Source organism: Cupressus sempervirens, chromosome 5, assembly GCF_028749045.1.
Source record: "Cupressus sempervirens isolate cs-2001-9-10 chromosome 5, ASM2874904v1, whole genome shotgun sequence".
In the NCBI taxonomy this organism is placed as follows: Eukaryota; Viridiplantae; Streptophyta; class Pinopsida; order Cupressales; family Cupressaceae; genus Cupressus; species Cupressus sempervirens.
The window spans coordinates 129,394,180-129,419,160 of NC_143122.1; positions in this window are offsets into that span (position 1 = coordinate 129,394,180).

Sequence of the window (24,981 nt, forward strand, 5' to 3'; positions counted from 1 at the left end):
TTTTTTTTTTTGCTTTTTTCATGACTTTATACTATTTTTTTTTGGTATTTTTTTAGGACTTTTAGATGAAATCAAGAATGTCACTGAAAAATGCTGAGAAGATATCTGTTGTTGGTGCTGCTAGCTGATGAGCTTTGGATCCATGACTAACCATAATTATGGAGGATTTGTTTTGAGTTTGTAGCTAAAATCAAACCACTAGAAAGGCCTCAAGAGATACCATCGTGTACCGTATGTAAGACAATGTTTATCTCTTGCAAATCAAGGCTTCTAAGGATAGTTGGGTCAATAGAAATGCCATGTGGGATATCACTAATGATGACATATGCAAAGGTTTGTTGGATAAAGGACTGATTTTGATTATTGGACAAAGTAGGTAGTTGGATTTGGGGATAAACAAAGGGATATAAGGGAGGGTTGGGAGGTTTGAGACTAATGACCTTTCGCATGAATGCTGATTGAGAGAGCTCCAAAAGTCTTTGTGGCATGTTGAACACTGGAACACTGATATTCATGGCATCATATTTTTCATTTTGTATCCTTGTGAGCTTCTTAGCTTTTGATTTTTTATGGTCTAATGGTGCCTTTCGATTTTCACCAAGAGATCTATGCTTGTTATTTCTTTCTCTTTTTGCTTTGTAACTAGAAGGTGGAGTTGGCTCCCCAAAATATGCCAATGTGTTCTCTTTAGGAGAAACTACTTCTTTATGATCTTCAGTCATAATGCCTTCAAATTCTATTATAAGAGTGTCATCATTGTCGAATTGATCAAAAATTGGTTGTCCACATTGGTCCCAATCCAAAGGTTTAGGATAACTTGAGGAGATGTCATCATCAGTGCTGAATGGGCTTTGATTGAAGGTAGATATATGGGTAATTGATTCAACTAGGTCATTGGGGTTATGCTCAGTGACTAGGGGATTGTTGGTTTCAAGTGGGATATCCTCAGATGCCTTTTCATCATTCAAAACATAAATAGTCTTACATGTAGGTACCATGGTACTAGGAGGACCTATTCGTAATGGTTTAAATCCAAGCCCCAAACTAGGAGGTTGTCCTTCTGTAGTGATAGGTTCAATGATTCCTTGTTTCTGAGATCCAAGACCACTATAGCCATCATAGCCTTGTTTTTGCATGATAGTAAACCCAAGTCCATACTTGTTAGGAGATATCAAAGTGGGTTCTCATTCTGCTTTTTCTTTCTCAATACATACATATGTATTCTCATTGATAGAAGTATAATTCTTTGTATTGATGGGAGAAAGTGGTGATTTCCTAATGTGAGAGACTTGAGACATAAAGTACTCTCCACACCCATTGTCTTCAATATTCATCTTTTCCTTGGCTTTACTGAGCAGTATATCAACATCCACATACTTAGAGGGATTTGTGGGTTGTGCTTCATTGTTTGTTGGGATTTGGAATACAGTAGCATCTCTTAGATTAGCACAAAATTGGAAAGGATCTGGATCACTAGGGATGGTAACCTCTATGTTGTGATAGGAAAACTTCAAACATTGATGATATGTAGAAGGGACTGCTTTCATAGCATGAAGCCAAGGGCGTCCTAGTATCATGTTGCAATTCATTTTGATGTCTAGGACATGGAACAATGTGTCTTCAGTAGCAGGACCAACTCTGACAAGTAATGTGATGATGCCCCTAGAGAAGCATTCACCATCATCATAAGCTTTTATTGTGATTCTTTGAGAGAGATCCACATCATCTTTAGAATAACCCAAATTGTTGACAACCTTAAGAGTATAGATGTTCAGTCCTGCTCCTCCATCTACTAAGACACATTTGACTTTGGCATTATGGATGAAGACTTCAAGATAAAGGGGATCATTATGGTTAGGTTTTTCCTTAGGAATATCTCAGGGTGAAAAAGTGATATGTTGTGACGTAGATAGGTTCCCAACCATGGCTTAGAACTGGGCAACATCAATGTTATCTGGGACTACTGACTCTTTAAGGGCTTGATCCAAGATCTTCTGATGTTGGGGAGATGCACACAGTAGGTCCAAAATGGATATTTGTGCAGGAGTTTTTCTGAGTTGTTCAACAAGGCTATAATCAGCTAAAGTAGGAGCAATAGGTCTAGATGGGGCTCCAGGTAGGGTGATCTTGCTATGACGTGTAGTGATAGCACAATGAGGGTCTTCAACCTTCAATCTGAATGTGGATATGTGGAAGTCAGACTCATTAAAGCAATTGATGGTGTAGTCATAGCCGGTGCGTGTGTAATTCACATTACCTTGTGAATTTGAGTTTGAATTAGAGGGTTTCTCTTTGTCATGATTACCAAAAGGATCTTTGAAAATAGTATGATTAGAGTTGGATGCTAATAGTGATGGATCAACTCTGATTACACCATCATCAATAAGGTCTTGTATTGTGTGTTTCAATTGGAAGCACAATGAAGTCTTGTGTCCTTTGGTGCGATGGTAATCACAATACTTTTTGTCATCCCACCAATCTGCTTTAGTCAGTGGTTCATCTTTGATTAGGGGTAATTGCAAGAAGTTATTACTTAGTAACTATTATAATGCATTCTCAAGTGGTATTCCCAATGGTGTGAATTTCCTGTCTTTGGTTCTAGGATGTCTTCAAGGTTTATCTTGCGTGGGAGTCTCAGTTTTTTGTTGTGGAGCTGATGTTTGATTAGAGATTTGTGAATTTGTATGGTTTACACCTTTCAAAGTTAGTTGAGGTTGTGTTGTGCTGATCGTGCGGGCATCTACAATGCCATCATTAGTCACATTCTTGTTTTTGGAGAAAAAATTTGCCTTGTCATTAGACGAGTTGGTGTTTGTATTTTCTTTGTTTATCTTGAGTATTCCCTTACAGATAAGAGCATCTTCAATACTAGCCCCTTTTTCATTAGTTTAGAAATGGTGCTTGGACTCTTGATTTTGAGTTCATACATTAAGTCCAGGACTAAGTTTTCAATGCACAAGTTTACTTGTTGTTCTTCAAGAATGTCTAGTGAGCATTGACTAACTAAGCTTCTCTAATGCAGTAAGAATGTGATGAATGATTCTCCTGTCTTTTGTTTAGTTGAGCACAAATTAGAAAGTGTCACCTCATTTGTATTGTTAAAGGAAAAGTGGGAGATAAACTTTTTTGCTAGCTCTGACCAAGATTTGATATTACCAAGAAGTTTGGAGTACCATTCAAGTGCAGGTCCACTTAGAGAACGAGGGAACAATCTCATAAGGTAAGTGGGTTCATCACTGAGTTCAGTACATGAAGCACAAAATTCTTGAATGTGATCAATAGGGTTTCCTTTTCCTCATTATTTTTCAAACCTTGGAGCTTCAAAGTGTTTTGAGAATGGAGGCATATACAAAATTTTATCGAATGGGTTAGGACGTAGGTCCCTTTTCTTATATAGAGCCTATTTCTTTTGGACTCCCAATGCCTCGACTTGTTTGGAAAGTTGTTTGAATTTTTGTAATAGTTCTTCATTGGGGTTTTGCATGATGGTCTTTCCTTCAAGTCTTTTGTGTCTGTGAGTAGACCGTTTGCTGTGGCGAGAACTATGTCTACTTGGTTCTAACATTTTTGTGTCTGATGAGTCTGATGAAGTGTCACTAGGTGGTGGAGGTATGTTGGCACCTTGAAGACAGAAAGGTCCCTATTTTTGGGGAACTTGTTGTGGTATTTGATGTGGCACTTGTTGTGGGATTGACTATGATTGTTGTACCATGTGTTGTTGTTGTGCCGTGTGTTGTGGTTGTTGTTGGGATACCTCTGTTGGTTGTATGTGAGACCATGTGTGTGTTTGTTGTTCTAGAGGTATTTGTTGAGGTTGTTGTGGCACATGTTGTTGTTGTAACAAATGTTGCTGGTATGAAATTTGTTGCTCAAGGCATTTTTGGTATTCCAATTGTTGCTTGAGTTTCTTTGGTTGTTTAGCAAACATCATTTTTTGTTGTTGAAATTGCTGCTGAAATTGATTTTGATAAATTGTGTGTAAGTCAAGTGGGTCCATATGGGATTGCATGTTAGGAATGTTGGATGTTTGCCCCACTTGTGGTTGTTGTCATTGTGTTTGATGTTGCTGTTGATATGTGGGATGCATGTCAAGTGGATGTAGACTTGGTTGTGCTTTGGAAGTGTTGATTCCTTGTACCATTTTAGGTTTTTGTTGTCATGGGGGTTGACTAAGTGCTTGAGAATTGAACGTCATGTTTGTATTGTTGTTTTGGTACCTTTGTGTTTTAGATGTTCCTACTTGCGACATCATATTGACTTGACTATGAGATGTGTCCCTGTTAGGAATGGGTGTAATGTCAATAAGACTTTCCCTTTGTGCATCTATAGGGATGGTTTCACTTGATGTTTCACATTTTTTATTTATGAGAGGCCCCATAGTGTTTGATGTCGTAGCACGGGGTAAGATTAGAAGCAAAGGTGTACTTTGTTGATTTTCCTCCAAAGAAGGTATGTCTGGCATCCCTAGAGCATGGATCCCTTTAGGTTCATTTTTTTGTTGCATCATGTGACTAAAATCAAGTATTAATGTCCTTTTGGGGTGTTTAGGGATTGGTGGTATTTCATCAAACAAGGGGTTAACATTGATGTGTTCAAATGTACTTTGGAGGATTTCAATTGTTGGTTTTTGATGGGACCTTATAGGTGCCATTATTGTTTTTGAAAACTCCAAAGGTTATTTTCCCTTGTCTAAGTCCAAATTTATCATGGGTTGGATGCTTTAAATTGTTGTGTTGGTTTTATTTTTGGACCTAGGACCTTCCAAGTTTGGGTTAAATTTGACAATTTCTTGTGCTGCCAAACATTTAAAGTTCTTGTGAAAACTTTTGTCTTGACATGCCCTAGCCATTTCTTCATCAACGATGCCATAATCAGTGTTAGAATCATCACTTAGGTGTACAATACCTTGTTGTATGTTTGATGTGTTAGGTTGGCTGAATTCAAATGCATGTGATTGTTCATCTTCAGGTGAGGTTGGTACACTTCCTCCTTTTGGTGGAATTGGCATGAATATAGGTTCAAAGTCAGGACTCCATTGAACCATCCCATGTGTGGGGGAAGTGTTTGGAGGAAATCTCATGGTAGGTGTATTGTTCAAGGTTTTTTGTGCCATAGCTTGAGGATCTTGCGGATACATGTTCAAGGGGTCTGCTAGTAATGGTTGTGATGCCTCGATTTGGTCTTCGTCAAAGTTTTGTTGGATTTTCTTGCTTGTTCTTTGTCTTGGACAAGGTTTTGGTTGTGCTTGTGCCTCAAAAAACAAAGGTTGATAGAGTTCCTTAGGTCTCTAAGCTGATTGTCTCCTAGTAAGTGCTAGCATGATACCGACGAGTGCAAATGCAATGGAATTTTTTTGAGTGTTTTGGGTGATTTTAGAGTGGTGGGTATGCAAGATATGAGTTTTTTTGGGATTTTTAATTGTTTGGGAATGTTATGAAATGTGAGGAAATGCTAGATGAATTATGGTTTTGATGTGCAAAGTGAAAATGTCCTAGGGATGTTATGCAAATGCAAATGGAAGGTGCTATTTTGAGGTTTGACTAGAGGGAATGAAAATGACTCTAAAGTATGCAAAATGGAAATTAGGGTTATGTTTTGGAATTGTTAAGGGTGCTAAAGGTTGATGTGTGCAAGGTAGATCATGTAAAGGATTATTTTCTAGGGTTCAAAATGATGTTTGGGACATGCAAAATGAGGGTAAATGCTCAAGAAGATAATTTGGTTGATGGGCAATTTGATAGGGTTTGGTAGTGAAAATGATGCTAAGGATTTTGACCAATGAAATATGAAGGGGATATACCACTAGGGTAAGTCAAAATGACATTTGGGGATGCTAGGGATATTATTATGTTATGACAAGGGTATATGGAAAGTTTTGAACTTAGGTAAAACCTTTTAGAAAGTATTTTGTCTAAGAGTTTAACCTTGTGATAAAGGACTTTGGATCTTGACCAAAAAACTGATAAAAGATGAAAAGATCAAATTGATAAAAGATGAAAAGGTCAAATCTATCAAGACATAGATAGATTTTGACCAAAGAAAATGATAAGAAAAGAGAAAAATACTAGTCAAGATCCATTATCCGTCAACACTAGGAGATACTCTAAGACTCATACTTTGTTTATATTTTTGACTAAATTCAACGATTTTGGGGGTTTAAAATGACGTTTAGAGGACTCAAAATGGTGGTGATGCTGAGCAGATATGTGATACAAAAAATGACTATGATGCAAAAGGGGATTTTGGGTGTAGGATACAATTTTGGGTCAAGTGCAGAATGGGTAGGTCTAGAGGCTCCTAGATGCAGTTTTGGGGTCCTAAAGTGCAGTTCAAAGACCAAAAATGGTCATACAGGTACCCAAGTCCACCCTAATAGTGCCAAGTGCACCCTAACAGTACCAACTATGTCATTGATGCACTTGGAGCCAGTTTGGGCACAGTTGGTAAGCTAGGAAGAATGTTTGCTAATTTTGAGGGGTATGGTTACCAAACTGACATGCCAAGAAGCCAAGATGCTTGGGTTGATGTTAGGATAGGTTAGGAGATGAAAAATGAAGGTTATGAAATATAGAATGATGTCTTAAATGAAGGTGATGACAATTAGGTGTTGTAGAATGTAGATCTGGGCAAGCTAGTGCAAGGGGAGCTAACCAGGTACCTAAGGACACTGTTGAAGCCCCAAAATGTTATCTCGAACCCAAAACTAGATCTTAGGACCACCAAGTGCACCTAGACAGTGTAGAATATGTCAATGATGTAGTTGGGGCCCAGTTGGGTGCAGTTGGTAAGCTGGGCTGAAACTGAGGCAATTTTGGGAGCTATGGTTTCAAGATTGATGTCACAGAGAGGTAAATAGTAGAGGACAGTGTTAGGGCTAGTTTGGATGCTCAAAATGATGATTAGGACACTTGAAATGATGGATAAAGTGGTCAAAATGATGAATAGGTATGAAAAGATGCAAGTTAGTGAATGCAAAGTGTTGATTCTGAGATGGGAATGCAAAAACTAAGGAAAGTAAAACTGAACCTAAATGGATGCAATATGAAAAGTAATAGATACTAAATGAGGACTAAAAGGTGCAATATGAAGTCTATATGATGTAAGAATGAAGCCTAGACTAGGGTGAATGCAAGTGAAATCTATGCAAGTGTGAGATCTACATTTTGCCAAGCACATTTAAGAGCACAAGTCGCCATGTTTTCCAAGGTTCAAGTGTGTTGAATCAATGTTTGTAAAGTTTGATAAAGGTTGAAATGTTTTGGCAATGTGTGAGGTTTTGAAAAGTTCAAATGATATCCAAGGTGTAAATTTAACAGTTTGGCTTTTATCTTGATTATGTTTTACACACACGCAAGACACATTAAGACAAGAATAGCTGTTGTAAAAAGTGAACTAACACACCACAACCTAGGCTTTTAGGACTGTATCCACTAAATTCCTACTTGAACCAAAGTTCAGTTGCACTTATCTAGAGTAGACAACCTAGGATCTTGGCACCAAAGGCTCCCACTTATAGTGCACTCACTTCTTGGGGCTACCAAGATCCGCTTCCCAAGGGGCATGACTTCCCAAGGGACTGTTGCCTCTACTAAGGACCACACGAATGTAGGATGTCTTCATGAGCATGGTTGACCCCTTGAGCTAGTGGATAGAAAGGATTTTGGTCACTAAAACATGGTTTTTAGTAAGGGCATTATGTTTGGCAAGTTAATGATAAACTTTTGCAGAAGGTCTCCCAACCCCGAGAACCGGGGTTTGACGCACCACCAGGGTACTGGAGGAGAGCTATCACGCAGCAATACTGCCGACACAGCTTTCACCATAATCAAATTTTATATAGTGGCTGGAACATTGACCTAGCTTTGTCCCATTATCGCTCTGAGGTCATCCCCTAGCATACCCAATATCAAGTATCTTGGTCCAAGGTAGGGCTCCTATAGAAGTTACATGGATTTCTCTTACACCCAAGATCCACAAATGGCGAGGGGAGAGGATACATCCAATGCAACTCCTAGGGATCTAACACCATAGACATGCCAAGAAAAAAAGAAAAAAGATTCTTTTTAAGCACCAAACAAAATGTTATCTAATCTAGGAAATCCACACACATAGTTTTGAAAGACACACAAAGTCTTCGGCAACGTCCTGCAAAGCACACACATCAGTAGTTTGTTATGATCATATCTTCATCCAACGATCACCACATGCTACAAATAGATCATCAGTAACAAAAAATCACCTAATCTATGTCCTAGAGAGTGATAGGAGCTTGAAATGCAAATTTTGATTGGTGCATGTGCTTACTATGAACCTAAGTGTGCTCGATAGTGCAAATTGCTCCCCAAAAGGCCAAAATGACTTTGAACATCCCCAAGTGCACCCAGATAGTGAAGACTACATCAATGATGTAGTTGGATCCTAGTTGGGTGTAGTTGGTATTTTTAGGGCGTAGTTGGGAAGTCAGGTGCAGGGTGTGGGGAAATGGGTGCCTAGTCAAGACCCAAAAACTAAAATTTTCAAAGCTACACTCCCAAGTGTGCCAAAATAGTGTAGACTACACCAATGACATAGTTGGGGCCTAGATGGGTGTATTTGGTAAGTTGGAAATAGTAGAAAGAGGTTTTGGTGGTTTTTGGGCTCCTAAAATTGCTCCTAGGGGTCCCAAGTGCGCCCTAACAGAGCAGAGTGTGCCCTAGGACAGCAAGCTAATAGAATGCATGAAAAAATAGCATATAAGTGTTTTATTGGACCCCCTAATTAATCTAGGTGTGAAAAGGAAGAGCAGATAGTCGTTATACCCTTCCAAGTGAGCTCCTTCCTTGCACCTACAAGCACAAAACAAGAAAACCCAAGTTAGATATGCATGTTCACGTCGGGTTCACCAAATGTAGGACCAAAAAAATGGGTTAAATGCATAACATACTATGAGAAAATCACAAAACTCAATCAACATATGTTAGCACCCACTAGTCTACCATGAAAGCCAAACTAATAAAGAAAGCAATAGAAACCCCCTTTTTCATTTGTAGCTCCCATGTTCTTCTTTCTTCTCCAAATGATTGTAGCTCCAATTCACCTATAGTGCACACAAGGTTGAAGCCAAAGCCTATGATGTGGATAATTCCATGAGAATAATTGAAGTGTGATTTTATGAGAGAGAGAGAATGCAACATGCAAAGAAGTAGAGACTCAAAGACTCAAAGATTTGGATTTTCAAAACTTCAACATTTTGATTCAAGAGAGCCAAAATGAGAGAAAGAGTGTTGATTTTATAATCAACACTCAAAGTGAGGGCATTGGATTTGTCACCCATAGACATGCGATGTGGCAAGAGATTCCTATGACACATATGACAGAATATGCCAAAAGTAAGATTCTATGACACATGAGAGTCAAATTTGGAAGAGAATCTATGACGCATCATAAGATTCCTCCACCCACTTAAAGCCAAAAATCTATGACAAAGAAGCCAAATAGAGACATGCATAAGAGGTAATAATATTTGATTATGACAAATCTCAGCCAAGTGTCAAAGGAGAATCCACAAGGTGTCATATCCAAGTGTCATGATGATGGAGTATTTTATGGAATATTTGAATTAAAAATCCTCTTATTCCACAAAATAAGAATCAGTAGAAAATGGAATTAATGATGGAAAATGGAACTTAGAAAATTAAGAATTTCCATGGTTTGCAGATGATAAACCAATTAATTAATAAAATTAATTAATTGAGGATGATAATTAGGAAGAATAATTAGAAAGAATAGGATTAAATTATGGGTTATTTAATCCTATAGAGAAAATTAGTAGATAATTGGCCAAATTGATTAAATGAATGCAACCGTATCCTTTGATGAAAATGTGACGATGATGGATATCAAATAAGATGATGAAAAGGTAGACCAAAGCCATGGTTAGATTGATTTATTGAAGTTGATAACATGCCAAGGACACATGACATGAATTGGTTGATATGTAACATTTAACCGACATTGTAAATGCTACACGATTGAAATTGATTGATAAGGTTCGATCATAATAACATTGACAGACATTGTCAATATTATTAAAATGGTTGATGATGCCATGATTTGAAATTGAAAGCCTCAACAATGTCAAAGATTAAATGACATGAATGATATTTTGACCTAGCACTGAGAGCCATGACAATACTAAGGTCAGATTGATAAGATTGATAAGTTGATAGGTTTCCAAGGCACTAAAAGCCACAACAATGCCTAGGAGTGGATAAATAATGATTGATTTGAGATTTTTGATATGTTTTGGGTTGATTAGGACTGATTTCGAGTGATTCCAAGTTGATTTGGGGTGATTCCGATTTGATTTGATATGATTCCGAGTTGATTTGATATGATTTTGAGTTGATATGAAATTGATGTGAAAGGGGATACAAATGACAAAATATGGTCAATCTGGCCAAAAGATTAGAGTTAGTAGAATGAGAAAATGGGACAAATTAGTATGAAGAAGTGATGAAGCCGTAGATGTGAACCATTTTTGAGCGTCTACATTACCAATTTGACAATTCTTGCATAGACCAACCTTAGGTTTCTTTATACTAGGAATGCCTCTTACTTTCCTAAATTTTCTTATTTTCACCAAATTATCAAAGTTCACATCACACAATATTCTATGCTATAACCAACTTTCTTCAACTTGAGCAATAAAATGTGAACATTCACCAAGTTCAAGATAGAACAAGTTACCTTTTGTTTGAATGCTAGATCCAATAAGTTTTCCTTTGTCATCTAGTAGTCTTCCTTTTCCATGCATGAATTCCACTTTGAATACATTATTGAGTAGTTGTGCCACACTCAACAGATTGTGATTTAATCCTTCTACCTAATATGCATTATCACATACAAGCTCTTTGGTTAGTGAGATTCTTCCTCTTCCTTTTATGCAACAAGGTTCATCATTACCAAATCTCACACTACCACCATCATAGTCTTCAAAATGTTCAAACTTTTTTTTATCACCAGTCATATGATGAGAGCAACCACTATTTATGATCCATGTATAATTTTTTCTCACATGAGAGATAAGTGCCATTTTATCTTCCTCATCATTGTCAGATTCATCTTTCATAGCAATGTAAACAATTTCATCTTCTTCATCATCAGAATCATTAGAATCCTTAGCCATGAAACATGTTTTCTTACCTTTTTCCTTGAATGATTTGAAATCTTTCTTGACATTTCACTTGTGACCTTTCTTCTCATCCTTGTTTTTCTTATTTGGGCACCTAGTAGCAATATGTCCAATATGCACACAAGAAAAATAGATTAGAGGAACCTTACCTTTGTATTTTTCTCTACCTCTAGAATATTTCCTAGCTAGTAGAGCTTCAACCACCTCAAGATCATTATCAGAACTTGTTTTGATTCTTTTTCACTTTCTAATTGAGAATCCTTTATCTTCTTGGCTTCAAATGCTGATTCAATGTTCTTGGAAGCTGGAACATAGTTATCATAGTTATCTAGCTCAAATGTAGTCAATCTTCCTACTATGGCCTCTAAATTAATCTTATGATTTGTTTCACATCTTCTTTCTTGAATTGCAAAAACTCTAATTGCATAAATGGGAAGTAATGTTCTAATAACTTTACTTACAAATATTTCCTCCTCAATTTCTCCTCTAGAAGCCTTGATTGTATTGACAATTGCTTTGACCCTTTCAACATATTTGGCAATGTTTTCATCCTCTCTCATCCTCATTTGATCAAATTATCCTCTTAGACTTTCTGCTTTGGATCTTCTCACATTATCATCACCTCCATAGATATTTTTAAACTTGTTCCACATTTCAAAGGTAGTTTTGTAGTCCTTGACATCATCAAATTCTTCATAGCTTAGGGCAGATACAATGTCTATCATCATGGTGTTATGAGTCTTCTTCTCAACAATGTCATTAGTAGATAATGTGCCTAAAGGAGTTACATATGCTTTATCAAGATATTTCAATCCTATGTCTCTAATGGAAGCCAAATGTAGTCTCCTGAGACCTTGCCATGCTAAAAAGTTATCCCTGTTAAGCCTTGGAATTTCCCTCTTGTAAGACATCTTGATCTTTAGCTTAGTTTATTGAAATCCTTCCTGCAAGCACCAAAAGCTTTGATACCAATTTTTGGAATATATAGATGGATTAACTGAGAGGGGAGGTGAATTAGTTACCACAAAAATCAAATCCACAGATCCCTTAGATGTCTTAAATAACTAGTTACTATTGTCACTCAGTAGCCACATAGAAAAATGTTTTAACTTGGTAGATTAACTTGTTACTAATCTTTAAGCATTCACAATTATTAACATGCATGAAAAAGAAAATAACATGAACACAAGAGACACTAGATTTAACATGAAAATCCAATATGAGAAAAACTACCAAGTAACTAGCTACCAATTTTTACTCTTCTGAAGTGAGCCCTGTTAGGAGCCAACCTTGTTAAAGGTTACAAAACACACTGTTAGGTGTGACCTTGTTAGAGGATTTAATCACCCTTCTAGGAGTGGCCTTGCTAGAGGAATTTAGAACAATTCAATATAACTTTCCACCTTGTTAGAGGATTTACAAATTGGCTCCTAAGAGATTTAGGAATTACTACTACAATTGTGAGAAAGTAACAATAAGTGACCTAAATGAGATGCAACTAAAGTTTGCTATTATAGATCTCTGTTCTACTTCAATTGATCCTCACTAATTGGATACAACTTTGTTGCTCCTCAAAGATATCTAATCCTTCTTCAAAATTCACATAAACCTTCCTCTTCACACAATCAACTCACTTGCATACTTGTTCATTCATTCATATATTTTAATTCACAACTTGACCTTTTATTTATACATTACAAATTGTCAAGTTGGCTCATTTACAAGTTATATTTACCAATAAAAAATACATTAGTCAACTACAAACATTACATGAAACAATTAGACTTTACTTTCCAAAGTAATGAAATCCTTCATTGGCCAACCTTACTCAGTAAACACTGCTCCAAAAATGATTTCCAGTGTTAACCAAGTGAAGCTTAGCAAACACTGCAAATTCTGCAAAATACTTTGGAGACTGAGTGAACTTGTTAAGAGCTCATTTTCCTTTGCTGACCTTGTGAGCTTGGTAGAAACTGATTTCTATCATAGAATCATTTAGCACCCGAGTGAGCTTGGTAGAAACTATTTTTTGCCATAGAAGCCTTCAGCGCCCGAGTGAGCTCAGTAGAGACTATCTCCATAATGTAACTTCTAGAAACACTTGGTAGACTCTATAAATTACTTTGTTAACCATCTGAGCTTGGTAGACTTTGTTTGATAACTGATATGACATTTGTGTAATATCAAAGACAATACACAATTGAACAATTGTATCCAACACATGTTATCATTGAAGAGTTTTGATTATCCTAAAATTGATACTAATCTAAGTCTATTATGTCGAATTAGAATAAGGGGTTGGTTTGATTTAATTCATTTAGGTCTTTTATTAATTGAAGTTTAGAGGTTTCTCTATTATAGTCAAGTGCTTTGCATTCTCAAATTATAAGACACACATTAAGGCATTCTAAGTATTCAAAAAAATTATTTCTCCTTAAGAATAACTCACAATCTCAAGAGCATCAATTAAGAAAGTATGCATTGTTGGAATTACAAGGGGAAAGAGAGTGAACTTTTGGGTGGGGGTGATGTGGGGGATGAATCAAGAGTTTAAACTTGGACCCATAAAACTTTCACCATTCGTTCATCATATGCATTCAATATGTGAACTAAAATAACATATAAAGTATATACATCTAAATCATGTAAACATATAAGCAATCACACACATAACACTAGATATGATTACCTAGAAACCCTCCAAGTGAGAAGGTAAAAATAGAGTGGGGATGACACCCAAAAATCTTTACTACTACAGTAATAAAGTATATCCAATGAAGGTTACAATGATTTGACCATGCATCATGCTCTACCCTGTGAAAGGTATGCCATGTTAAAGGCTTACAAAGACTGTTAAGTCTCACCTTGTTAGAGGATTTCAACACCCTATTAGAAGTGTGCCTAGTTAGAGGATTTCAACTTACAATTAAGTAAGAACCATGTTAAAAGATTTCATACAGCCTATTAGGACTACTATATTAAGAGATTTAACTAAAATCTCCTATTAAAATGTCTTAGCATATATCCTATGATTGGCACTTGCTTTCCTGATGATAGATCACCTCTACACAATGTCTAATTGATCCTTCATGATTATATGTTTCAATGTTGTATCCTTTGCTCTATCCTTTGTTCTTCTCTATCTAAATCTACAATTCACTCTTATTTCTAAGTCACCTTTAATGCTTTGCAAGCTATTTTGTTTGCTCTTCCAATTTGATCACTCTCTCAATATAAAGAGTTTAGGGCTTTGTCTTCCTTAAGAAGACTTAAGTGGCTTAGGATTAGGTATGAATTTATGGTTGAGATTCATCCATATTGCCACTTAAACCTTCCCATTTTCTAATTAGGTGCATGCAATTGCATAGGGAATCTAAATATAGGTTTTCCCTTATCTCCAAAAGATCATAATATATCCTTAAGTCAACTCAAAAATGGTTTACATAGTTGTTTGTGTGATTACAAAAAAATATGTCAAAACTATGTCACTCAACATATGAAGTCCTTGATGATCAGCATACACTATTTTATATACTGTGACTTAGCACCTACATTACTTAACATCCACTATTTACTCGACTCCTAAGTCACTTGGCATGGTCTATCTACTCAGCACCTGAGTGACTCAACACTCATTGCAACTTGGTATGGTCTAATATTTACATGTTGTGCTCAACATGTATTACTAGTTTGGCATGAACTAATGGCTTAAGTGTGTTGACACTCACTTGTCAAAACCAATTTGAGATCAACAATCTCCCCCTTTTAAATGAGTGTCAAAAAAACTTGAATATACATAATCAACCTTAATCTTCTCAAGCATAACATATCCATGACTCAGCTTATATACAAAACTTCAAAATTAAAAAAAATTTGCACTAACTTGTATACCTCAAAATTGATAATTCCCCTTGAGTTAATGTGTCTCCCTTGTATCCAAAAACTATTCTCCTTTCTAACTTCAATGCACTAAATCTGATACTCTTTCATCTAATATGCTCTATCTTAGCTAATATCTATATCTATTTGCTACTTTCTCTCCAAAAATGTATATCACCTCTTTTATTCATACTCCCCCATATCATGTTTCTCATATTAAATCTTTTCCTTTCATTTATTCTTTGAAATCTCCCCCTTTTTGACACTTATGTCAAATAAGTTATACACCTATGGTGTATTTGTCCAAAAATAATTTGTGGACATCCATCATTATCCTTAGAGCTACATCCCAATTATCACATACAACATCCAATGACTTAATTTGGACTGCAAGCTTGGCAATAAGGTGCACTAGACCATCTAAAGTAGAAAAAATGGGGTCTTTCTTTAGTAAAGTCTTGGCATAGCCTAGGTCCTTGTTCATTATCTCCATATGAGTGGTTAGGGTAGCCTAAATAGTTGTCGGTTTGGCTCTAATATTAGCCTCTTCTACAAATAGCTAATTGACTTTGTGTCTGAAGCAATGTTCTAAAATGCTTCTCACTCTAAGTTGGATTTGATGGTAGTCTTGCACTTGATGTAGATATTTGACTTTCTAGACTTAGAATGTGACTTTTGGTCTCTTGGGTGAAGATTGTAGGATTACATAGTTTTGTGTACAGTGAAAATATATTCTCAAGTACCTTCTTTACATCCTCAACCTTTTTTGCCAATGCAACTTGTTGTAGTGCTATTTCACTAGATATTTTCTCATTTACCTTTCATTGAAACTTCTTCTTAGACCATTTTAAAAGTTTTGCATTTGTATCAAGGTCTTCATTTGTGATCTTTTCCACTATATCAATTAGTTTTTCTATAAGTGGCTTGGTCTATTTAGGAGTTAGCAAGCTAAATGCATCTAAAAAGATGTCCTTGATATCTTGGAGTGCTTTCTTCTACCTATATTCTTTCCTAAGCATTTCTTGATGCTTTTTCCTCTCTAAGGTTTGTTGTAAAATGCCTATTTTCTCTTATTCCATAGTATCATAGTCATATTTTGGAATCACAATTTCTTCATCAAGGCTTATGTCTCCATAATGGATACCTTTTCTACCTTTGATGAGATGGGGCTTGGCATTGAAATTTGCAATGGAATGGCTTCTATGCCTAGATTCTGAAGAGCTTCTATAGGAGTGGTAGATGCTTGGATGGCTTCCTATTCCTTCATCTTAAGTGATAACTTATGCTCTTTATGCTTGAATTGGTCTATCACTATGACTTGAATAACACCTTGTTCCTATGTTGTAGGTACAGATAAATCCATTTGTCCTATTTTCTACTGTCCTCTAATATCTTTCTCTTTTTCTTGCTTCTTTGCAATAGTATCAACTTTAACACTTGTATCAACCTTAGTAGATGTATTTACTATTTTTGAATAGAGGGTTTTACAATAGTAACTAAAGGGATTACAAAAGGTTATTCTTGTGGATTCACCTTTTCCCTTGTGACCTTAGTTACTACCTTTTGCAATTCTTCTACACTAACCAAAACTAGATTTTCACAGAGTTTAGCTTGTAGTGTAGATTGGTCTAGAATCTTATTCAAGTCTTATGTAGTAAGTGGATAGATGTTTTGAGTTGATGCATCAAAAAATATCCTTAACAATTATGATCTTAGTTGTTACACTTGTGTCATGAGGGGGATTAACACTCAAACACTTGTGTATCTTGCACACTTTGTTTATCTTGTTGCTACTTAGCTGTTGTCTTGTCATCATTTTGTTGTTCTATTTCTTCCCCAATTGTATTGTCTTCCTTATCATCTTCCTTTTCATCATTTTTTTCATCATCCTTATCATCATCTTTATCATCAAGTTTACCCTCTGAAGGGTCAACTTCTCCTTGTTTCATAATGGTCAACCCATAGATAAGTTTTCATATTTGAGTTGATTTCTTGACCATATCTTCAATGTTATTTTGAAGAAGGTTGAAGGCTCTATATTTAGGTGTGAACCTAACTGCATATCTCTTGACAGCTTTAGCAATCTATCCCTTTTTTAATCTCTAGCATCACTTGAGATAGTGTTGTTTCCCTAATTTATTTTTCCACATTTAGACAATGATGTCATTTTTTCTCAACAATATCATATAAACCTTTTGGTATTGGGTTGGCAAATTATAGTGGAGTCTTCTGAAACTTTGACATCATGGCATATAATGCCTCTTCCACTTGATTTTTCTATTCTTTTCCAAGTTTATCAAAATCATTATGTTTCAAACTAGTTAAGTTTGTATTGCTTTTGATATTTTCACATAAGTTTTCAAGATCAGATAGAGGATTGTGACTTACCACTTTAAATTGGTTTTTTTCATCAATTTTGTCCTTTCCTCATCATAATCTAGCTATGCCACATATTTTATTCTTTATCTTTTTTGCTCTTGGCCTCCTTTCTCAGTCTACTTGGTCTTTTCTTTGTTCTTTTGAGTGGTTGCACATGTGTTGGCTCTAGTGGTAGGAGCAATAGGCTTGACTAGACTAGGTTTCCTATCTTTCTTTGCCTTTTCCATTGGTTTGGCTTGGCAAGAGTAGGTGCTTCCTTGGCTTCTTCTCCCTTGACACCTTCAGTTTCCTCCTCTTCCTTATATTCTCCCATGCCTTAAGTTAGAGCAAGAGGTTCATGTTCATGTTCTTGTTCTTCCTCTTCATCCTCTTCTTCTTATTGTTCTTCCTCTTCTACACCTTCTCCAAATTCAACTTTTAGTTTCTTCACTATCTTATCTTTCTTCTTAATGATTGATGCAATTTTCAACTCCATGGTAATCTTTGATTTTACCATCTCATAGTTTCCAAATATCTTTACACTTTTATCTATTTGCTCTACTAGTAGTGTAGTGATGGCTATTGAGGGTTCATCAACATTAATTTCATACCCAAGTGGCCTTAGCCATCTTACCCTTGGTATGGCAACTTGCACAAAAGTGTAATCAACATCAACAAGAAGCATATGTCATTATAAAACCAAAGAAATTGGTATCCTCATTCTTTCCTTCATTGATTTCTTATAATCTTCAAGTTAACTTGTCATCAAGGTTTCAAAGTTTTCTCCCATCTGCTCAATGAACTCATTGATTTGCACCACAATTGATCTATTTGTTTTCCACCTTATAGTACCAAAATAGGGAAATGTATTATGTACATAAAAGAATATGCAAACTGGTATTGAACCAAACTTGCATTGTGCACTTTTGGTTTTCCTGATAGCTCCAAGATTCTCCATTAGTTGTTGTAATTGTAGCTCTACTAGATCATATGTATGATCTTTCTTGACAATCTTGTAACCAATATCCACAACTATGTAGGGTACACTATTCAATCTATTGGATTGATAGAATTTATGTGAGATTACCCTTACAAAAAAATTTAACAATGGATCAATAATAGTATCTATTGTTATGCCTCTCTTATTCCATTTTACTCCTGTGTTCTTCTCAATTACTTCCTTTGAATCACTTCTAAGTGTCTTTGGTCAATCTAAGGTTGGGTAACCAGTAACCCTATGAATTATTCTCTTGTTAATCTTGATTGTTCCTCCTTCCAACCACAAGGAACCATCATGAATTCTACTTAGAACAATTCATATCCACTTAGTTTTAAACACATTGGGAAAATCTAGGGTTTGTGTCAAACCCTTTTTCTCAACAATTTTGAATTCATCTTTCAAGACACCATTTTCACACAATTTGTTATATGCATCTCTTATCTCCATATCTCCTATACTTCCTATCTGGCAATTGTAGCACTTCCTCACATCTTGCACCATAATTACATTTGGTGGGATCATAAACAATGCACCAGAAGGATCTTGTTTATAGGCAATGTTAGGAATGGCTTTAAATATGGGTTGCTTAACTTTATTACTAACAAGTTGAACATTCAAAACTTTTTTCCCTTCAACATTTTTTGAACTAGACACCATTTTTTCAAACTAGGGTTTATGCAAAAGTAAACTACATAGCTTGGCTTGTGATAAATACCCTAGAAATTTGTTGATCTGGTGATGAATTTCTACACAAGTCTTCTATAATTTCTCTTGACAAATTTTAGGTCACTACTAGCTCTTCTCACTCTTTCTTGATTTCAAAATGATGAAGAAATGAGCTCAAATCAATCATATACCATTTGAAAACCTTACATTTAATGCTAAGTACTTACATAGCTATAAGCTCACCAATAACCATTTTTGGGTTCACTCAACATCCATTAGATGTTTCCACCACTCGGTAGCTACTATGAGTTTGACATTAACTACATAATTTGGTAGCTCAACATCAACTAACATTTAATTTGGCACATATAGGAAACATTTCATGCTCGAAAACAACATGAAAATCTTAAAAATTTAACATCTTGCATCTTTATTCATGCTAATGTAGTCTTTTCAGTACTATCTCCTTTCGAATTGATGTATGATATAACACTTGAATATCAGTCCCACATACTTCTTGATTGCCTAGTTTGATGAGGTGTGATCACATGAACCATTGGGTGAAGTGAACCCTTCTCCATTTGATGTGTTGTAATCATCCTTCTTTTTCCATGTCTTGTTCCTCTCATCACTAATGTGTTCAACATCTGCCTTGCCTTTGCCTTTATCAAATTCACAACTTGGTGCCTTTGACATAGTTGGATAGTATTTATTGATGTGACCAATCTTCAACTAGCTAAAACATGTGGTTTGACTCAACCACCTTTTGTAATTGCCACCAAAATGTGTCTTAATACAATTCTCAGGAACATGTCCACATTCTTTATAATAATGATAGCTATATCTTGTATTATAATCCCAATTGTAGGAGTTCCCATTGATTCTTACCTTTGTTGGCTTGTTTGATGACCACATGGATTTGAATCTACATTCAAAAGCTCTATGCCCATACTTATAACAGTTGTAGTAATAACCTTCAAATCTTTATTTATGCATGGTTTTGGTTCTACATTCATGTGCCTAATGACCTTTCTTGTTGCACTTATGACAATGAGTCATGTTCTTAGATTTGACATTTTGATTTGTATTCTTGCTTTTGCATTAGTAGTATGTCCTTTATTACCACAATTATGACAAGTAGGTTTGGAGTTCTTACCTTTGTTGTTCCTTTCTTTAGCAACTTTGGATGATTCTCCTTCTTAAGTGCTTGTGTAGCCCAATCTTGATGTATCATTGTTGGGTCTACGGGATCTCAATAATTGCTCAAATTATTTGATGGCTTCATTTGGCTTATTGAAACTATTAGTAAATTACTTTTCTCTTTTTAGGTCACTCTACAATTGTTCATTCTACAAATTTAGTTTAGTTATCTCAATGTCCTTGAAATTTACATCATAGTTGGCATTCATCATTTGACTTAGAGTATCCAATTGCATGTTGGAAATCTTGGTTAGCTCTATTGACTTCTCTTCTAGTCTGTTTGCCTGAATTCTTTTATCTTCTTCAACCATGGCTTTGTCTTATATAGCTTTCTTCTTTTGTTCAGCCACCTCACATAATAGTATAGCTTGTAATTCTTGCTCTAGCTTGAGATTTTTGATTTCTTCAACTTGGACTCTATTATTTTCCATTAGATCTCCAACTGCTACGTCAAATTCAATGAAGTCACCATCTGAAAATAGTGTAGTAGTGTCTATCTCTTTTTATTTTGTGTCATTCTCTGCAATAGCAATTTATTTTCTTCTCTTCAAGGATTTCTTTAGTTCCTCTCTTTCCTCATTTAGTTGATGTATTATGAGATGTATTTCAATCTCTCAAAAGTCTTTCCCAACTTGTAGACTTCCATTTCAAGATATTTCCTCAAAGCTACAAAGCTTCTCTTTCAGAACTTAGGTATGATACCAATTGTTGGAATTACAAGGGGAAAGAGAGTAAACTTTTGAGGGGGGGGGGGGATGCGTGGTGTTGAATTAGGATTCTAAACTCAAACCCATAAAAATTTCACCATTGATTCATCATATGCATTCAATATGTAAATTGAAATAACATGTAAAGAATATGCATCTAAATCATGTAAACATGTAGGAAATCACACACATAAACCCAAATATGATTACCTAGAAACCCTCCAAGTGAGAAGGTAAACTTGGGGTGGGGATGACACCCACAAATCTTCACTACTACAGTAATAAAGTGTAACAAATATTACAATGATTTGACCATGAATCATGGTCTACCTTGTGAAAGGTTTGCCCTATTGAAGGCTTATAAAGACTATTAGATCTCACCTCGTTAGAGGATTCCAACACCCTGTTAGAAGTGTGCCTAGTTAGAGGACTTGAACTTACAATTAAGTAAGCACTCTATTAAAGGATTTTAGATAGCCTATTAGAACTACTCTATTAAGAAATTTAACTAAAATCACCAATTAAAATGTATCAGCATAGATCCTACGATTGACATTTGCTTGCGTGATGACAGATCACCTCTACACAATGTCTGATTGATCCTTTATGATCAAATGTCTCAATGTTATATCCTTTTCTCTATCCTTTTTTCTTATCTAACTAATTCTGTAATTCACTCTTACTTCTAAGTCACCTTGAATGCTTTGCAAACTATTTTTTAAACTCCTCCAATTTGATCACTCTCTCATTGTAAATATTTTAGGGCTTTGTCCTCCTTAAGAAGACTTAGGTGGCTTAGGATTAGGCATGAATCTACAGATGAGATTCATCCATATTGCTGCTTAAACCTTCCAATTTTCTAATTGGCTACATTTAATTGCATAGAGAATCCAAATATAGATTCGTCCTTATCTCCAAAAGATCATAATCTATCCTTAAGTCAGCTCAAAAAAGGTTTACATAGTTGTTTGTGCCATTACAAACAAATATGTCAAAATTGTGTCACTCAGCATATGAAGTCTCTGATGCTTGGCATGCACTATTCTATATACTGTGACTCAGCACTTGAATTACTTGACATCTACTATTTACTCAGCTCTTGAATTACTTGGCATGGTCTATCTACTCAACAATTGAGTAACTCAGCACTGATTGCAACTTGGCATAGTCTAATATTTACATGTTGTGTTTGGCATGTATTACTAGTTCAACATGAATTGAGTAAATGGCTTAAGTGTGTTGACACTAACTTGTCAAAACCAATATAAGATCAACATGCATAAGTAAAATAAATCTTATTTTTATAAGATATACCTACCTAGGTTTGTAGAGCCTGAAGTGAAGAGGATTTGATCTTTAAGCATCAATCCTATTCATTGCAAATTGTGTTGAATTACCTAGCAATGAGAAAGTAAGGCTCATAGATTTTTCAATGAACAATATGAGAAACCAACACTTTTTGATCAAAGATATCCTTAAATTTTTCTATTCTTAATATTACCAATGGTGTAATATCTATGCATGTGTTTATCATTCTAAACTAAGGAGTGTTAAACTAAGTTTGATTGACTAGTGGAAAATTGGTTTGACCAAATGTTGGTTGATAATCTTTCAAAGTGTATTTGTATATATTTACAAAGTGATTTAGGGACCACACCTCTAATGGGATGTGACTCCATGGTGGAGTCACTCCTATCGCAAACATGACTCCCCAATGGTATATAAACTATGAGAATTGACCTATAATTTAGAAAAGAGTGAACACATATAATACCAAAGTATTCATTAGGTCAAACCCATTATTGTGATCTCTTACAGATAACATATAGTCTGTTAAAACATAGATAAAATGAGAATAACAATAGTATGAAGAAATAATTACTTCAACATATATATTGATTTCAAGTACTTCAAAGTCTTATACACACACACACACACACACACACACACACACACACACACACACACACACACACACACACACACACACACACACACACACACACACACACACACACACACACACACACACACACACACACACACACACATACATACATACATATGAGATCTTTGTAGATTTTAATCACTAAAACTATCAAAACGGTTTAGAACTATTATATTTAAAACCAATGAATATAATTTAGTAAATCTAATCATCAAATTGAACAATTTTAATACTTGAAAAATATCATTGCCTATATTTGCAGTTTTTATATAAAAAATCCTATTTTGAAATTGATTGCTTCTTTATTTACCCTATCATTTACTGCCATTATATTTCCACAATCCATTAGAAATACATAACAATTTCCTAAAATTTGATTGTGTGTGAATTTTTAGCATCAACATTTCTGTTCACACATAGTGATCCATCATCAGGATAAAGGAGAGTGCACGGAAATTGAATAATAAGTGATGGATCACTACGTGTGATCTAAAATGTTGATGTCAAAAATCCATACACAATCAAATTATAGAAAATTATTATATGTTATCTAGTCATTATCATATCCTAATGCTAGGTTGGAGTCTCAATTCAAATGTTTAAGTACACTTTCTTGCATTCTCCCTTATGACTAAGATCATTGTTAGTTCAAACAAGATGATTAAAGAAGCAATTTGAGATGTATTTTGGAGTAGAAAATGAGTACTTTCATACTACATTAACAAGAAACATTTATGAACATTATGTCATACTTCAATAATTTTAGTAGTGGTTTATCTTTTTAATTCTATACTTAATAATGTGAATATTTGATACTTGGCTTATGCATAAGGATTTTAGTGTATTCGAATTATGTATTAATTTTTTACTTCCTGTGATTAGATTGATTTACTTCCTTGTTTTGTTTGAATGAGTCATATACGATAATGTTTGATTACAATGATTTATAGTGGATTGATCATTAGGGTATATGAATTATAATCTCAAGCTTTCTTGACAATATTTTAATTATGAAAATTTAATAATTTGTTCCTTTATATATGCATTTAATATTAAATTTTTATTACAAAGGAGAACGTTATTTTATTCATTCCATTGATGAGGACCACCTATCACTCATCTCATGTCATTGATTGGTTCTATTAGTTATTAATAGTTTTATCTTTCATCCCTAAATGATCATAACCATGAAAAACTTATTTAAATGTAAAATTGAATGCTTCCTATTTGTTTGTCTAAAAAATTTCCACATTAATATGGTTTGATCATTTTATCCTTTAAATATTTCCCACCCTTGGTAGGAGAGACTATATAACATTTAGTTGGAGAGTTATGATAATATCTACCAAATTTATTGACATGTTAGGTGAATGGGGGTTATTTGTCCTGTAAAGGCCTTCAAAATGGACCAAAATCAATCAATTTAGTTATGGAAATACCAAATCAATTGGGACTTCAATTAGGTGAACCAAAATACATACCATTTGTGATAATGATTATTACTTTGACTTAAATTTATCATACCTATCTAAATAGATCATTCCATTCACAAGCCTTATGTTTGAAAATTGTGAGCAAAATGAATTGATTATTAAACCTGAATATTACTAAATATTAAAAGTGAGAGATAATTAGGATGGAAGAAGAATACAATCATTGATATCAATTTTATTATCATATTAAAAAGCCTCAATTTCATAGTTAAAACCAACACTACAGAAATACCAAAAAAAGAACCATAGTTGCATATAAAATAAGGTTAAGGGTAAGACACTATAGTTATAGAAAGGTTGAAGTTACCCAAAACATATTTTCCTCAATCTCATTCAATATTCTGCTACACCCTTAATATTATTGTATATAGGATTATGAATAGTCAACTTATGGCTATCTTAATCCTTAATTAAGTTATGTTATCATTATTATATTATAATTTAGGTAGGTAGGTCAGCCTAGGTGTTATGAAGGGTTGTGTCTATTCAACCTAAGCATAATTAGGTATATATAGGAGGTTGTGAGTCTTATTTCATCATCATATAGTGAAGTGTGT